A 13,059-nucleotide genomic window follows, 5' to 3' on the forward strand; every position below is an offset into this window, starting at 1 on the left:
AACTGTCTAGTACAGAGCTATGAATGAGACACTGAATGAAGGTATAAAGAACGTGTGAATCTTGCCTTCAAGAAATGCGCAGCCTAGAAGGTAGCAGGTAAATAAATGATCCACACTGACGAGGTGTCACAAAAGCAAGTAACTACTTTGGAAAGGAGAGGTAGTTAGAACTGAAGTGCTTCATCCTGGTCCAGGGAGGATTCAGGAAGAATATGATGATGCAAAGTGGGAGAAATTAGTTAAAATTATGAGGAACTTTAATAGAGCTCTCCTGCTTCTATTAATGCGCTCAAAGATCTCCCAGATAAAGAATCAGTAAAAATATGTATGTAAATAATTATATATAATATAATACTGGGAGGGATTTGTCAGAATTCCTTTGTGTGTAACATTTATCCTATGGGTAAATACTGGAAATCACCAAGGGGAGGAAGAAAATAAATTGTGTAAGAGATGCCTATGCTATCAACAGGGTGAAGTCTACCACATTATGACAGAACTTGATAAAATTATCTTGTAAATATGCAATGTACTAATGAAGTTAAGCATAATTGGTGCAATTAGAAGTAAACAGGAGTAATTACAAAGGTGAAGGAGAGAAAATCTAAGGAAATCAAATTTCATTCATCCACAAAACGGATTGTTCTGTTTGTTAAATCTGAAGTTCCTGTGGTACTTCCAAATATGATACCTTTCAGAAAGATACATGAGTCTGCAGCTTGGGAGGGAAGTTTGAACTAAAAAATATGGTTATTGAAGCCAAAAGAAATCTGGTAAGATGATGAAAATAAATTAGCCAAGAGATGTCTGAGAACCCAGAGAATATTTAATTGAAGCCCAAGAAAAGACCTTGAAAGGGAAGGGATATATGATATCCATTGTAAATTGCAGTTTTTATCAATCAGTGCCTTGTTTAGTACTCGAATATAAAGTGAAGCATTACAACAGTTTTTATAGGTATATTTTAATTAGATTATATGAGCCTGGGAGTTAGCAAGATTAGACATCTGATATTTCTATTTATCTGGATTTCAAGGTGAAACCTGACAAGGAGACTGGTGCACCAGAAGCTGTTAGGGTCATAGTCTATGTCCTCAAGTAGTTCTTAGTTTTATCTGCCCAGACTCCTGTACTGTAACTGGTAGTATTTTCGCCGGGGGGGTATTTCCATAATATATACCCACTAAAGAAAATTTATCAGAAAACAAATCTGATTACATCATCTTGATTTTTAAATTAAATTATAAGCCATTAAAAATAAATGATGTTTCACACCATGGTGAGGGCCATGTGATTCCTGAGCATCATTCAGCTAGGTTGTTTTTGGAGAAGGGGTATATAGTTTTTATAATTCTGTAGGAATTTTGTAAGTTTTACATTTTCCCTGGCATCTAGATGATGCCTTACATGGAGTAGCTGCCTCTTTTAAATATAAATTTGATTTTAACAAATGGCACAATGTATTGGTGTACTACTTTTAACAGCCAGAAGAAACGATTGACAATAAAAAAAGACACAGGACCTAGTAAAAGTAAACCAGCCACACTTACAACTTCAGCTACTCTAGAGGCTGAGGCAGAAAGATCCAGGCCAACTTGAGCAACATAGTGAGACCTTGTCCCAAAATAAAAATAAAGTATGCTGGGGGTGAAGCTCAGTGATGGAGTACTTACCTATTATGCATGAGGCCTTGGGTTCAGTCACCAGTAGTGGGAAAAAAGTGAACCAGTTCTTTCTGCTTTTGTACTCTTTTACAATAACATTCTGGTATTGGGTAAAGAATGACCAAAAGGCCACCATTTTCTAACTCTTGTAGGAGGAGCTTACAGATACATAGCTTATTTTAATAAAAATAACCATAAAACTTCAGAGAAAGATTGTATATTAGTCATTGTATCTTTAAACAGAAATTCTGAAATGTTTCCATGAAAAATGGTTAACATTTTAAAAGTTCATATTATAGAATGGTAAATTTGGTTATACTGAAAATTCACCTGTGAATTTTTCACATTCTATGACAGTATTGTTTTAATAACTGTGTTTAAGGACAGTATTTTACCACTGCTATCATTTGAGTAAGCTGAAGAACTTTAGTAAAATGAGATAAATACTAAAAGCAGGCTTTAGATACACTTAAGATTAAAAACTTCTATAGTTCTCTTCTTGTAGCATTCATTGTATGTCTACATATGTTCATGCTTACAGTTTTGAACACTTGTTTAAAATTCATTTCTCATCAACACTCTTACAGTTAAGTTCTGATAATTTTGCTCTCTTCTTAACATTCCCTGCAAATACTCTCTTGCTAGAAACAACAGATTAAAACCAGACTGGCAGTTGAGGAACGGTTTCTATTGCAACCATGTGTGTCAGAAAAAAGGATTAGGTTTCCCTGTCCGCGAACATCAAGGGGAACCTCTACCTCTGCGCACACACCTCTATTCCTCAGTAATGGAGAGTTTATACCTAGTTAGATTTAAGTGGGATAAGGGAAGAGTTTAAATCCACTTTTAGCTCTCGTATAATCAGCCTTCAAGTCTCAAAGTATCCAGTTTTGTTTCTCTAATTTAATTCTAAGTGTCAAGTTGGTGTTCAGTTCTGAACAGGGTAATGGAGAATTGCTCTACACATTTATTCACTTAAAAAAGAATTTCACAGACTGCAAAAGTTCGATGGCAATTGTATTCAAAACTTACTTGAAGCAAAATCTTACCCCGACCTTTCATTTATATTACATAAGATTTTTCTAACATAGAGTGGGAGATTCCTTAATAGAAGTAAATGTTTATCTTCATAATTACGAGAGTATAGCTGCAGTTCTCTGGCCATGCCATCTTATGCTGAACTTACTATAAGGACCCAAATCAAAGTGAGGTACTTCTAAAAGTCATCAAAGTAGTGGGAAACTGTAATGATTTGGTGATTGCTCTTTTTCAGCTTTGCCCTAACTGTAGTTTTTTCGGACACTTTATAGCTGATGAAACTTGGCCACAGATAATAAATACCTTGACCCAAACCACACAACAAATAAAAGCAGGAATAAGAGAGATTTCAGTCAGTAAATGAGTGCACTATTTTCGGTGACATTACTGTGAAGCTGCAGAAGCTGAGGCTAGAAATGGTCCAGATGGGGAAAGATTTGCAACAACCATGTGTCAGAACAAGCAAATAAAGTCTGAGTTTAAAAAGCTGACACTTGCCTCTCTATCTATAACATTAAGGGATGTCTTTCCCCGGTATATTTTGGGAGAGTGCAAATTGTCTCAGCGTGAACATTATCCTGCTGTCGGAGTAATAATCAGCATGTTTATCTTGTACATGAAGAGTTTTAAGGGAAGCATTACTATACCTTTCTAGGCATGCCATGTGACACAAATCAAGGATTTGAATAGCATAAGGGTTCTGAATAGCATGGGATTTTTCTGAGTACCTTTTCCCTTGAATGACGAGATGATAGTTTTTGTGTTACTAGATTGAGCTTCTTTCACTAAGGACCCTGATTACTGCTTCACACCAGTGGAGTAGTACTTTTGATTGGGGTTAGCAGAAGGCTGCAAGGGTGGGTAGAGACAGAGCCGACTGAAGTAATTTGCTCTCACCGATCTTCAGAAACCTTTGGAAAGTCTTCACTGTGCAGCACCAGAAGGCTCTAGGATGCTACTACAGGCTCTAGGATACCTGCTAATAGTTCATGTTTTCTCCTTCACACTCCTTGGAAACTACTGTTTGAATATTAGACAGTAGGTCTTTAAACAAGACAAAGAATTGCTCCTTAGGTGTGGATCTACAATAGAATACTTTTGGAGAATTGAAAGAAACTATTTTCAGTGTTCCCCACCCATACTATTCATCTTCAGTCTGAGGATATATGTTCCATGGAGGAAAAGGAACTTTAAATTTAAATTTAAAGTCAAACTTTTGAAAGACTACTTTACCAGGTCGTCTGTCTTTACATGTTACCTCTTTTCCAGATGATGTGTCCCTAGAGACAAAATCTATATGGTCTCTTCCCACATTCTAATTTTCAAATCAGCCTCAATTTCCAGCTATAGTGGTACCTTGGTTCACAAACTTAATTCTTTCCATGACTCTGGTTGCAAACCGAATTGGACGAGAATTTGATTTGGTTCTTATCCAATTCAGTTTGCGACCAGAATTGTGGAAAGTTTGTGAACTGAGGTACCACTGTACTTAGTATATCAGGCATGAACTGGCTTTCCACTTCCAAGTTTATCTTGTACAAAGAAAACTTTAGAAAGGTCTCCAAAAAGCTTTCTGAAGTAGCTTTTAGGTAAATTCTTTTCTGTTTTCTCTGTTAATATTTGTAGTCAAACTATATTATATCCCTCCCCAATCCTATATGGTATGATTCTAAGATTCTTGCTGTGACTAATGCTTACATCTTGATCTTTCTAAAAACAAAATCTAAAAAATGTTATTACCCTCACTGTGTCAGACGAATTCCATTTGAGCTAGTCAGATTTTACTGGACTTCCCCAAACCCAGTGACAGTCAGCTTAATGTTTTCTGTTACTTTTATTTTCTGTAAGTCAAACTGAGCATGAACTTGAAGAACATCTATTACTCACCTCAGTGAACAATGTAACCTTCATTTGCCTCTCTTTCCTTATATGTTGAGTAAAAAAATAAGATGCCTAAATCCATTGTAACTTTTGTGGCTCTAGATGTGGGTTTCTGATTTGTCCCAAATTGAGTCATTTAGAAAGAGCTATATTACAGTCAGGATTCACGTGTAAGGGCATATCTACTGACTCCATGTCCACAGAAGATGCTGAGATACAAAGACTGAGAATGGGCCTGAGAATTTTTTTCAAGATTGCACCAGGCAGCTACACTTACCCAAATAAAATTTCCCTACTTATCATCTAGTTGTGGCATATTTAGGGTTATGAAAAACAGAGACTGTGAAATGTCTCAGCCAACTCTGATGATGAAGTGGCTTGGCAGGTGTCTTTTCAGAGAGCAGAAAGACTGTCTTGACAGATCTTCACTCTAACTACGTTAGGTAGAAGTTCCCTTAGCTTCCAACTGTTTTTTTTTTCTCTCAGAAATGTCACTATTATTTTGTTCCTGGCAATCACAGTGACTTGTAGGACAGAGAAAGTTATTGGAGAAGGCTCCCTAACAGACTGTGCAGAACCATTATCTATTTATAGAATTAGAAATGTAACTAAAAATGTGAAAAAATTTCTAACTCTTAGGTTAACTTTCTAAATAAGCATGAGACTTCTGCAGGCAATATTTTCCTCATCTTGGACTTCACAGAGTATTTGCCACATCAAAGAGGGGCTCAGTAAACATTGGCAGATTGATTAAATGAACATATGTGAGGGGAAAAGGGAGGTGTGTAGTGCAATATTTTAAAGGTAGTATAGGGAGTTGGGGGAAAAGGTGTTCTTTTTTTAAAGACTAAAACCCTGAAAGCATTTTTTAAATTATGTGATATATGCTTGTTTTTCTGTGGTTTGCTCTTTTTACAAAAAATTAGTGCATGAAATACTGTGATTACTTGAGGTTTATTACTTAGGTTTCAACTAAGATTTTTTAATGTAATAAATCTAAATTACTACTCTTCCTCTACTTTGTTTCCTTTTCTGTTTGGTCAAATTCCTGTGGGTGAGAATTGCACTCCTCTGGTGGGTAAAATAATTTCTGTGGAAATTATTCAAAACACAATTTCTGTAAACACTCTGTGAAGATATGATTTATTTCTAGATTCACCCCCTTGTGCTTGCATCATCTCCCTACTTAAGTCAAGTTCTTTGTCGGCCAGCATCTCTTTGTGAGAATGTGTTTGTGTCATTTGTGGATGGAAGAGGGCAAACATCTTTTAAGAGTATTGAGGCAATGAATGGGAAGCAAGAAAGAGGAGATTGTGTTTGGGGAAGCAATGAGTACACTGAAAAGAACATGAGATTTTATTCCCTGTCCTGACTTTACCATAACTAGCAAAATTATCTTGAAAAAGGCTTTACAGTTGAACCTGTTTTGTTGTCTGAATAAAATGGAAATGGCAGAACCAGATGGCTCTCAAGGTCCCTTCCAGCCCTTAACTATATATGTTTATGCTCACGTGGATGGTGCATTTTAAACCCAACAATCTCCCAGTACTTTGGAAGTATACCTGTAGGATGGATACCTCCCCATTTTGATAGGTGGCTCCACTGGGACTTAAATGTTTCTTTAATTATTACATCATGAATTTGCGGAAGATAACACTGTCTTGGGTAGTCTACTATTGTTGCAACCCAACCAAATTGTGACTTACCTTGAAGAGAGTGTTGTTAATGAGAAAAATGATTAAATAATAAATTGAACGTAAATGTGAAATAATGAAGCTTCCCATATTCCATGCATCTTCTGACTTGTGGGACAGGGTGGTTCGGGCGATGGTGTCTGAGGAGATCCTGTGGCAGAGAAAGAGCTGGAGGAAAGGGGAGAACCACTTGTCTCTAAAGGTTATTCGGCAGAGTTGTTACACTTTTATTCATTCGTACTATCCTTTCATGGAAAAAGCATTTCATACATGCTTACTGTATGCCCATAAAATAAAGGATGAAAAGGGTCATCTTGCATCATTTCAAGTACCACATGATACTTCTTATCTACTATCACATGTATCAACATCTTTTCTTGACCCTTGTTTCCTAATTTCCAGTCTCCACCCTTCCTTCCTTCACTGCCATTCTCAAACTTACTGACCTCCTACTATTATCATGGTCCTGTCTAAGATACTGGTGGTGCTCCATGGAAAATTGAGACATGGATGCCACTGTGTGAGAAGCAGGATATTACATGGGAGACTTTTGATAAACTTTATTAAAATACAGCAGGGGTAACTGCTATTATAGAGCACAGACATGGTCATGTAAACGGAAGTCCCCCAGTTTTTAAAATATTAGCAATTATTTCAGAGTGAGCCGCTAACAGAACAAGGATGCACTTCCTGAGGCCTACTATGATTTCAGTTTGCTTTGTTCTCCAGTTCATTTATTGGGAAGTGGTGGAATTTTAAAAGAGATGAAGCCTAATAGGAGTTCCTTAGGTCAGTAGCAGCACTGCCCTCAGAAGAGACTGTAGCACCCTAGCCTTTCTGGCTTCCTCCTTAATGATGGGATCTTTGTCTCTTTCACATGCTCTTGCCATCAGTTGTGAGGGCCTCACCAGAGCCAAGTTGATGCCAACACCTTGTTCTCAAACCTCTAGAACTGTAAGCTAAGTGCTCATTCTTCCCCTCTCACCTCCCACCTACCTTGCTCTACTCTTCTCACACTGGTCTCATCCCCAATCCTCAACACTCATCACCACATAATATATTTTACTTTTCCTCTCCTAGAACATAAGCAGCACAATAAGACTTTTGTCTGACTTTTGCCATGTCCTCAAAGTTTAGAATATGTATGGCTGATAATATACTTATTGCTGAATCGATTTCCTAGGTTTACAGATAAGAAAACTAAGATCAAAGATGGAAAGCGAATGAAGTCAAACTGCTCCTTTGAAGGAGAGTCTGGGTCAGTAGACACACAGAGCTTTCTCCCCACCAAGGGTTCTGTACTAAACAGAACAATGGGCCCCAGAGATGTACACATCCTAATCTCAGAAACATGGCAGAAAGAATTTTGTGGAAGTGATAAAGGATGTTGAAGTGGGGAAATTATCCTGGTTTATCTAGCTAGCTAAATGTCATCCTAGGTATTCTTCTAAGGGGGTGGGAGATCACAGTCAGAGGAGGAAATAGGATGGTGGAAACAGGCTGAACAATGGAAAGGGGCCATGAGCCATGGAGGAGTACAGGTGGGAAAGAAAAGGATGGATTCTCCCCTTGAGCCTCCAGAAGGAGCATAGCTCTGTCGACACCTTGGTTTTAGGACTTTTTACCTTATAAAACTATAAGGTAATAAATTTGTATTATTTTAAGTCATGTTGGTGATGATTGTAGAGTGGCATTAGAAAACAAATACAGGTTCTATTTACCGTATCTGAAGAGAAAATCCTTGGCAGGTAAGGCAAGGACAACTTTTAATTATTCAATAAATAGCTACTGAGCACCACTCCCTCCTTCTCTGGGGGAACATTGCTCTTGTGTATACTAAGATGCTGTAAAGAATCTCATTCCTGCACCCAAGAAGTGGAAGTAGCAGGAATGACTGTGGTCGGTGGATGGCGAATCCTGAACCCAAGGGACTGGAATCTGGGTTGGACCTGAGGTTGATGCCTAGGCCCCAGACACAAGAGCTGGGAGCCTCCTCCTAGGGATATTTTCAACAGGCACCCTTGTTCCTGTACTGTCACCTGGAAGTCCCATACTTTCAAGGGGCCTCCAAGAGAGTCTCGCTGAAGCACGCATGTCACCTGAGGAAGAGATTTTAAAAGGCAACTAAGTCCAGGCTGGTGGACTATGTTAAGGCTCAAATCTTTCCTGGCCATTTTTCCTAGATTCATTGTATGCCTTTTGGTTGTTAGCCTAACTTCTGAAATTCTGTTCCTTAGTTTCTTTAACTACTAGATTTATTTATTTACTGATTTATTGAGTCAACCAACATTTACATGTGCATTGATTTACCTGTTTTAATAAAGGAAAAAATCAGAAATGATATGAAAGGAAAACTTTTATATCTTACTTTATATATATTTTTAAGCAGTAGAATCGAGACTATGTATTTCTTTAATTTGGAAACTTACAGTGTTTTTTTCCCCTTTTCCTCCTCCTCTCCTCCCCCCTCTTCTTCTTCCTCCTTCTGCTCCTGCCCCCTCCTAACCTCCTCTCTTGTTTCTCTTCAGTGCTGGGGATGCAACCCAGGGTCATGTGCGCTCCAGACAAACACTCTACCTCTAAGGTCCACCTCCAGTCCTCCCGTGTTTTTAATTTAAAAAATACAGTCACATTGTCAGAGCTACTCTGAGGCCTTGCCGAGATAGGCCTGCAAACAAGAGAGAACTCCTGAGCTGTACCCACTTAGAGCTGAACAGGAGTGCCTAGTGAATGGAGGACTGCCCCACGAAAATCAAGTGTTATTGAGGAGGCCTAGAGAACCTAACCCCGCCTGGAGGACAGCATAGGGGTGGGAAGGCTTGAGTAGAGAATGTGGTCTGTGTACTATCAGACTTTGGACCCTTGGACTTGCCTATCCCCTATCCCTGGCCTCAGTTGCTTTGCTAAGTGGAGCCAGCTGTGCTGTGGGTGTATTTCGCCCCATCCTGTTGTCCCTGCCTGGCCCCTTCTTTCCCTGCCTCCCACGCCCTGGTATGACACAGGCATTTTCAGCCCTTTCCCAGGAATCTATTTAGAGCCAGCATCCTGTGCAGCTCATAAGGAGTCACAAGCCCATGATGAGATAAAGGAAGAACTTAGGATCAAATAGAATGAGCATGGACAAAGCCGAGGGGGAAAATATGCATGTTTCCATTTTTCATTTGCTTTCCCCAAACAGGATGCTCTCACACCATTTTCTATAATCTAAACAGTACGTTCCTCCTCAGCAGATTGTGAAGATGTAAAGTTGCATGAAATCTGTTCTTCCAGCATGGAGTTAGTAGCCTCCTGCTGCTCCCTCAGCTCCCTGTACTCCCACTCACAGGCTCTCTCACACCTTCTCTCATCTCCTGACCGTTTTGCGTGGACCTCCCAACTGCTCCTGGAGCACTGCCCAGCCTTGCTAAACACATGCTTAGTAAACAATTCCTGAATCAAATGGAATAGAATAAAATCATGTACATACCAGTTTGGGTGAGCATTGAAACATCTCAAGCCCAACCCTCATTTTGAAAGGCTGGAAACATTGTTTTCAGTTTTAATTGATTTTTAAATTTTTAATTGATCATTTCTAACAAAAAACCCCACAAAAATATTTGCACAATTTTCAAATAAATATTCACCCATGACATTATTTGTCTGCTTTGATAGACGATTGCGGAGGGGTGCAGATTGAGAGCATCATAAGAGCTCTATTGTAATTGCCCTCTTGTGGATGTATATGAAGGAGTGCAGGATTTGTAAGAGGGGGAAATGCTCTGAAACTCTAAAGTGGGAGGCAGATGTTAGTTTGTTTTCTGACTAGTAACACAGAAACGGGCCTCACCTTTGGCCGCTTAGATACTGAAGCAAACATCTGTGTCTGCAAAGGATTGAGGAATGGTGGGAGGAACAGTTTCTTGTTGCATTCAGTTGTTTAGGACTTATTCAGAACCCAGATGGTGTTCCAGTGCTGGAATTGGCCAGGGACAGAAAGGGAGGTGTCCAGGGTTTGTCTTCAGTCAATCAGCAATACAGTAATTCAAACAATCTTTTGATAGTAACACTGTTCAGTGACCTGCTTTGAAAGAATTCCAGTCAATCAAATGACAGTCACACATCTTGGTGGCATTTCATACCACACTTGACTTCTCAGAAGCAGTTGATGCCAGTTTTCTTCTCTGGTAGCAAAAGCAAGCCCTGGCTTCACAATGGTCCAAGGAGCCTCTAGCTGGCCAGGGAAATTGGAAAATATTCTAAAAACAAAATTAAATATTCATTTCATTTTAATTTGCATATGCCATCCAGTACTTTTTAAAGATGTCAGTACTATGGAATGACATGGTCTACCATAATATGTTCCACCTCTGAGATCTAGCTGTAAGTTCTCAGAATAAGACACTCATGGCCTGCAGTGCAATGCTGTCTGATTTTCACCTTGGCCAGCAGTGATGTTTAGCCCATACTTACATCTCTATGTAGCTGTAAAATATTGTGTACATCCAAGATGGTCTAGTGAGTTCTAGAAATTCTTGATCTTTCTCAATAAATACTTTCTCAATAAATATCTTCTTCAATAACAAATCAAGCATCCTCATTTTACAATTATATTGTGATTTTGTCATGAGGAAACTTATTTTCTAGCCTCCAGCATCTAGAAAGTAAATATACAGCAAACCATTAGGAATGTTAGAATCATTATTGGGGAGTCAAAAATGTTCTGCACGTTTACATTCTAAGCTCTCTACTTCAAAATTTCTTCCTCTTTTCCTTTGTGCTTAAGTACTGTATATTTGGTGTTGGTTACGTGGGAGTTTCTGTATGTTGTAACAGAACAGAAAATACAAAGCCAACTTAAATTTTCTTTTCCAATCCTACTGTAACTTAGATATCACTTGGCCACTTTCTTCCACCATAGAGAACAAGTGGTAGTCAAGCCCTAGAACATGGAAATTGCTTATTTAAACCATTTCTTAATATTAAAAGGAACATATTCACAAAAAATTCAAACTCTAAAGCAAATACAAAACAAGATGCGAAAATACTCTTCTTCTGTATCCTCTCCAATTCCTGAATCACATTGTCAAGAAAAACACTGCTAGCCATTTGTGGTGCTTCTTTCCAGAAGTATTCTATGCATATTATAAAGTTGTCACAAATACCCACCTACCCCTATAGCTTTTGTCCTATATCATGTCCTGAAGATTTTTATGTATGACTAAACATATATACCTTAGTCTTAAAAAATAAAGAGCAAGGGAGTATTCCATTGAGTGAGAGTATCATAATTTGTTTTTATAATCTGTTTTGGTGGTCATTTGTATTGTTTTAGGTGCTTTCTGTGGCAAGTAATGCTCTAATTAACTTTTGTGGATACTTACTTTTACACATAAGAAAATAAATCTTACAACTTCAGAGTACATTTCTAAAAGTGGAAAGAGTAATTCTGAGGTTATGTGCATATATAACAATGATTATCTCCTAATTTATCTCCAAAGCATTAACCAATGTATACACTCAGCAGCAGTGCATAAGAGTGTATTTTCAACTGTTCCCATCACTGGAAATTGGCTCATTTGTTAAGAAAAATATGCAAATACTACCTTTGGGGTTCAGGGAAGGACGTCTAATGTTTACTTTCATAAATATGTGTTTAAGCCAGGTTTCTTTATTGTTTCTAAATAAATGAGACAACCAAATTAAAAGCAGAAAAGGTTTTTAGTATTAGTATATGTGTGCTGTACAAGAGGCTCATATCCACTTTAAAGAATAGATACATATATATAACACAACTTGGTTCTTTGTTATTCCCCTTCCCCTCCCTACCCACCTCCCTCCCTCTGTCTCTAAATCCCATTCCCATTTTTGTTATTGTTGTTATTACTATTACTTCATATTGATGGCATTTATTGTTTACACTCATTGTGAGTATGTGGTATGAGTACCAGGTACATCTGAAATCTTTTTAGTTTCCCTTCCTCCCTGTCCCTTATTCTCCTAGCCCCCTTCCCATTTACGAAAGATGTATCTCCCTATTTCTTTCTATCACTCCTTTATTTTCCTCTTTATTTGTACTTTGCCTAACTCAAATGAGGGAATTCATATGGTATTTAAGCTTGTGTGTCTGGTTTTTTTCATTTAACATTATATTTTCCAGCTGTGTCCATTTTCCTACAGATGTCTTCAATGTATTCTTTATAGTCAAGTAATATTCCATTATATATAATACCACAATTTCTTTATCCAGTCATCCATTGATAGGCTGCTTCCAGGATTTAGGTGTTATGAATTACGCTGCTAAGGAGAAAAACTTTACTTTGGCACATGGTCTGAGAGGTTTCAGTTCATGACGAGTTGGACCTGTGGTAGCATAGTACATAGTGATAGAGCACATGGCAGGAGAGGCCTGTTTACCTCATGGTGCCTGAGAAGCGAAGAAAGGAAGAAGAGGTGCTAAATTTCCAATATCTGTTTCAAGGACACATCCTCAGTGACCTGTCTTCCTTCCGCTGGGCCCCATCGTACCAAGCTTTCAACACAAGGATCTCTAGAGGACATTTAAGATCCAAACTCTAGCAACATCTCTACCATGTAAACTTGATACAGTGAGGATTTTTTTTTTTCAGTTTTGGATAATTTTGTAATTTAAAAAGATTAGAGATTCAAAACACCTACCTTTAACTAGTTTTGTAATAATTTTACTTGTAGAATTAAAACCTAGAATATGAGACCATTCCTCAAAGAAGACCCTAGAAGGAAGCTTTTCAAGGTAAACCTGTGTAACTAGGGCCATCACAGTGAGG

The sequence above is a fragment of the Heterocephalus glaber genome, unplaced genomic scaffold (assembly GCF_053883595.1).
Source record: "Heterocephalus glaber isolate CG9 unplaced genomic scaffold, H.glaber_assembly_v1.0 deba00001442, whole genome shotgun sequence".
Lineage (NCBI taxonomy): Eukaryota > Metazoa > Chordata > Mammalia > Rodentia > Bathyergidae > Heterocephalus > Heterocephalus glaber.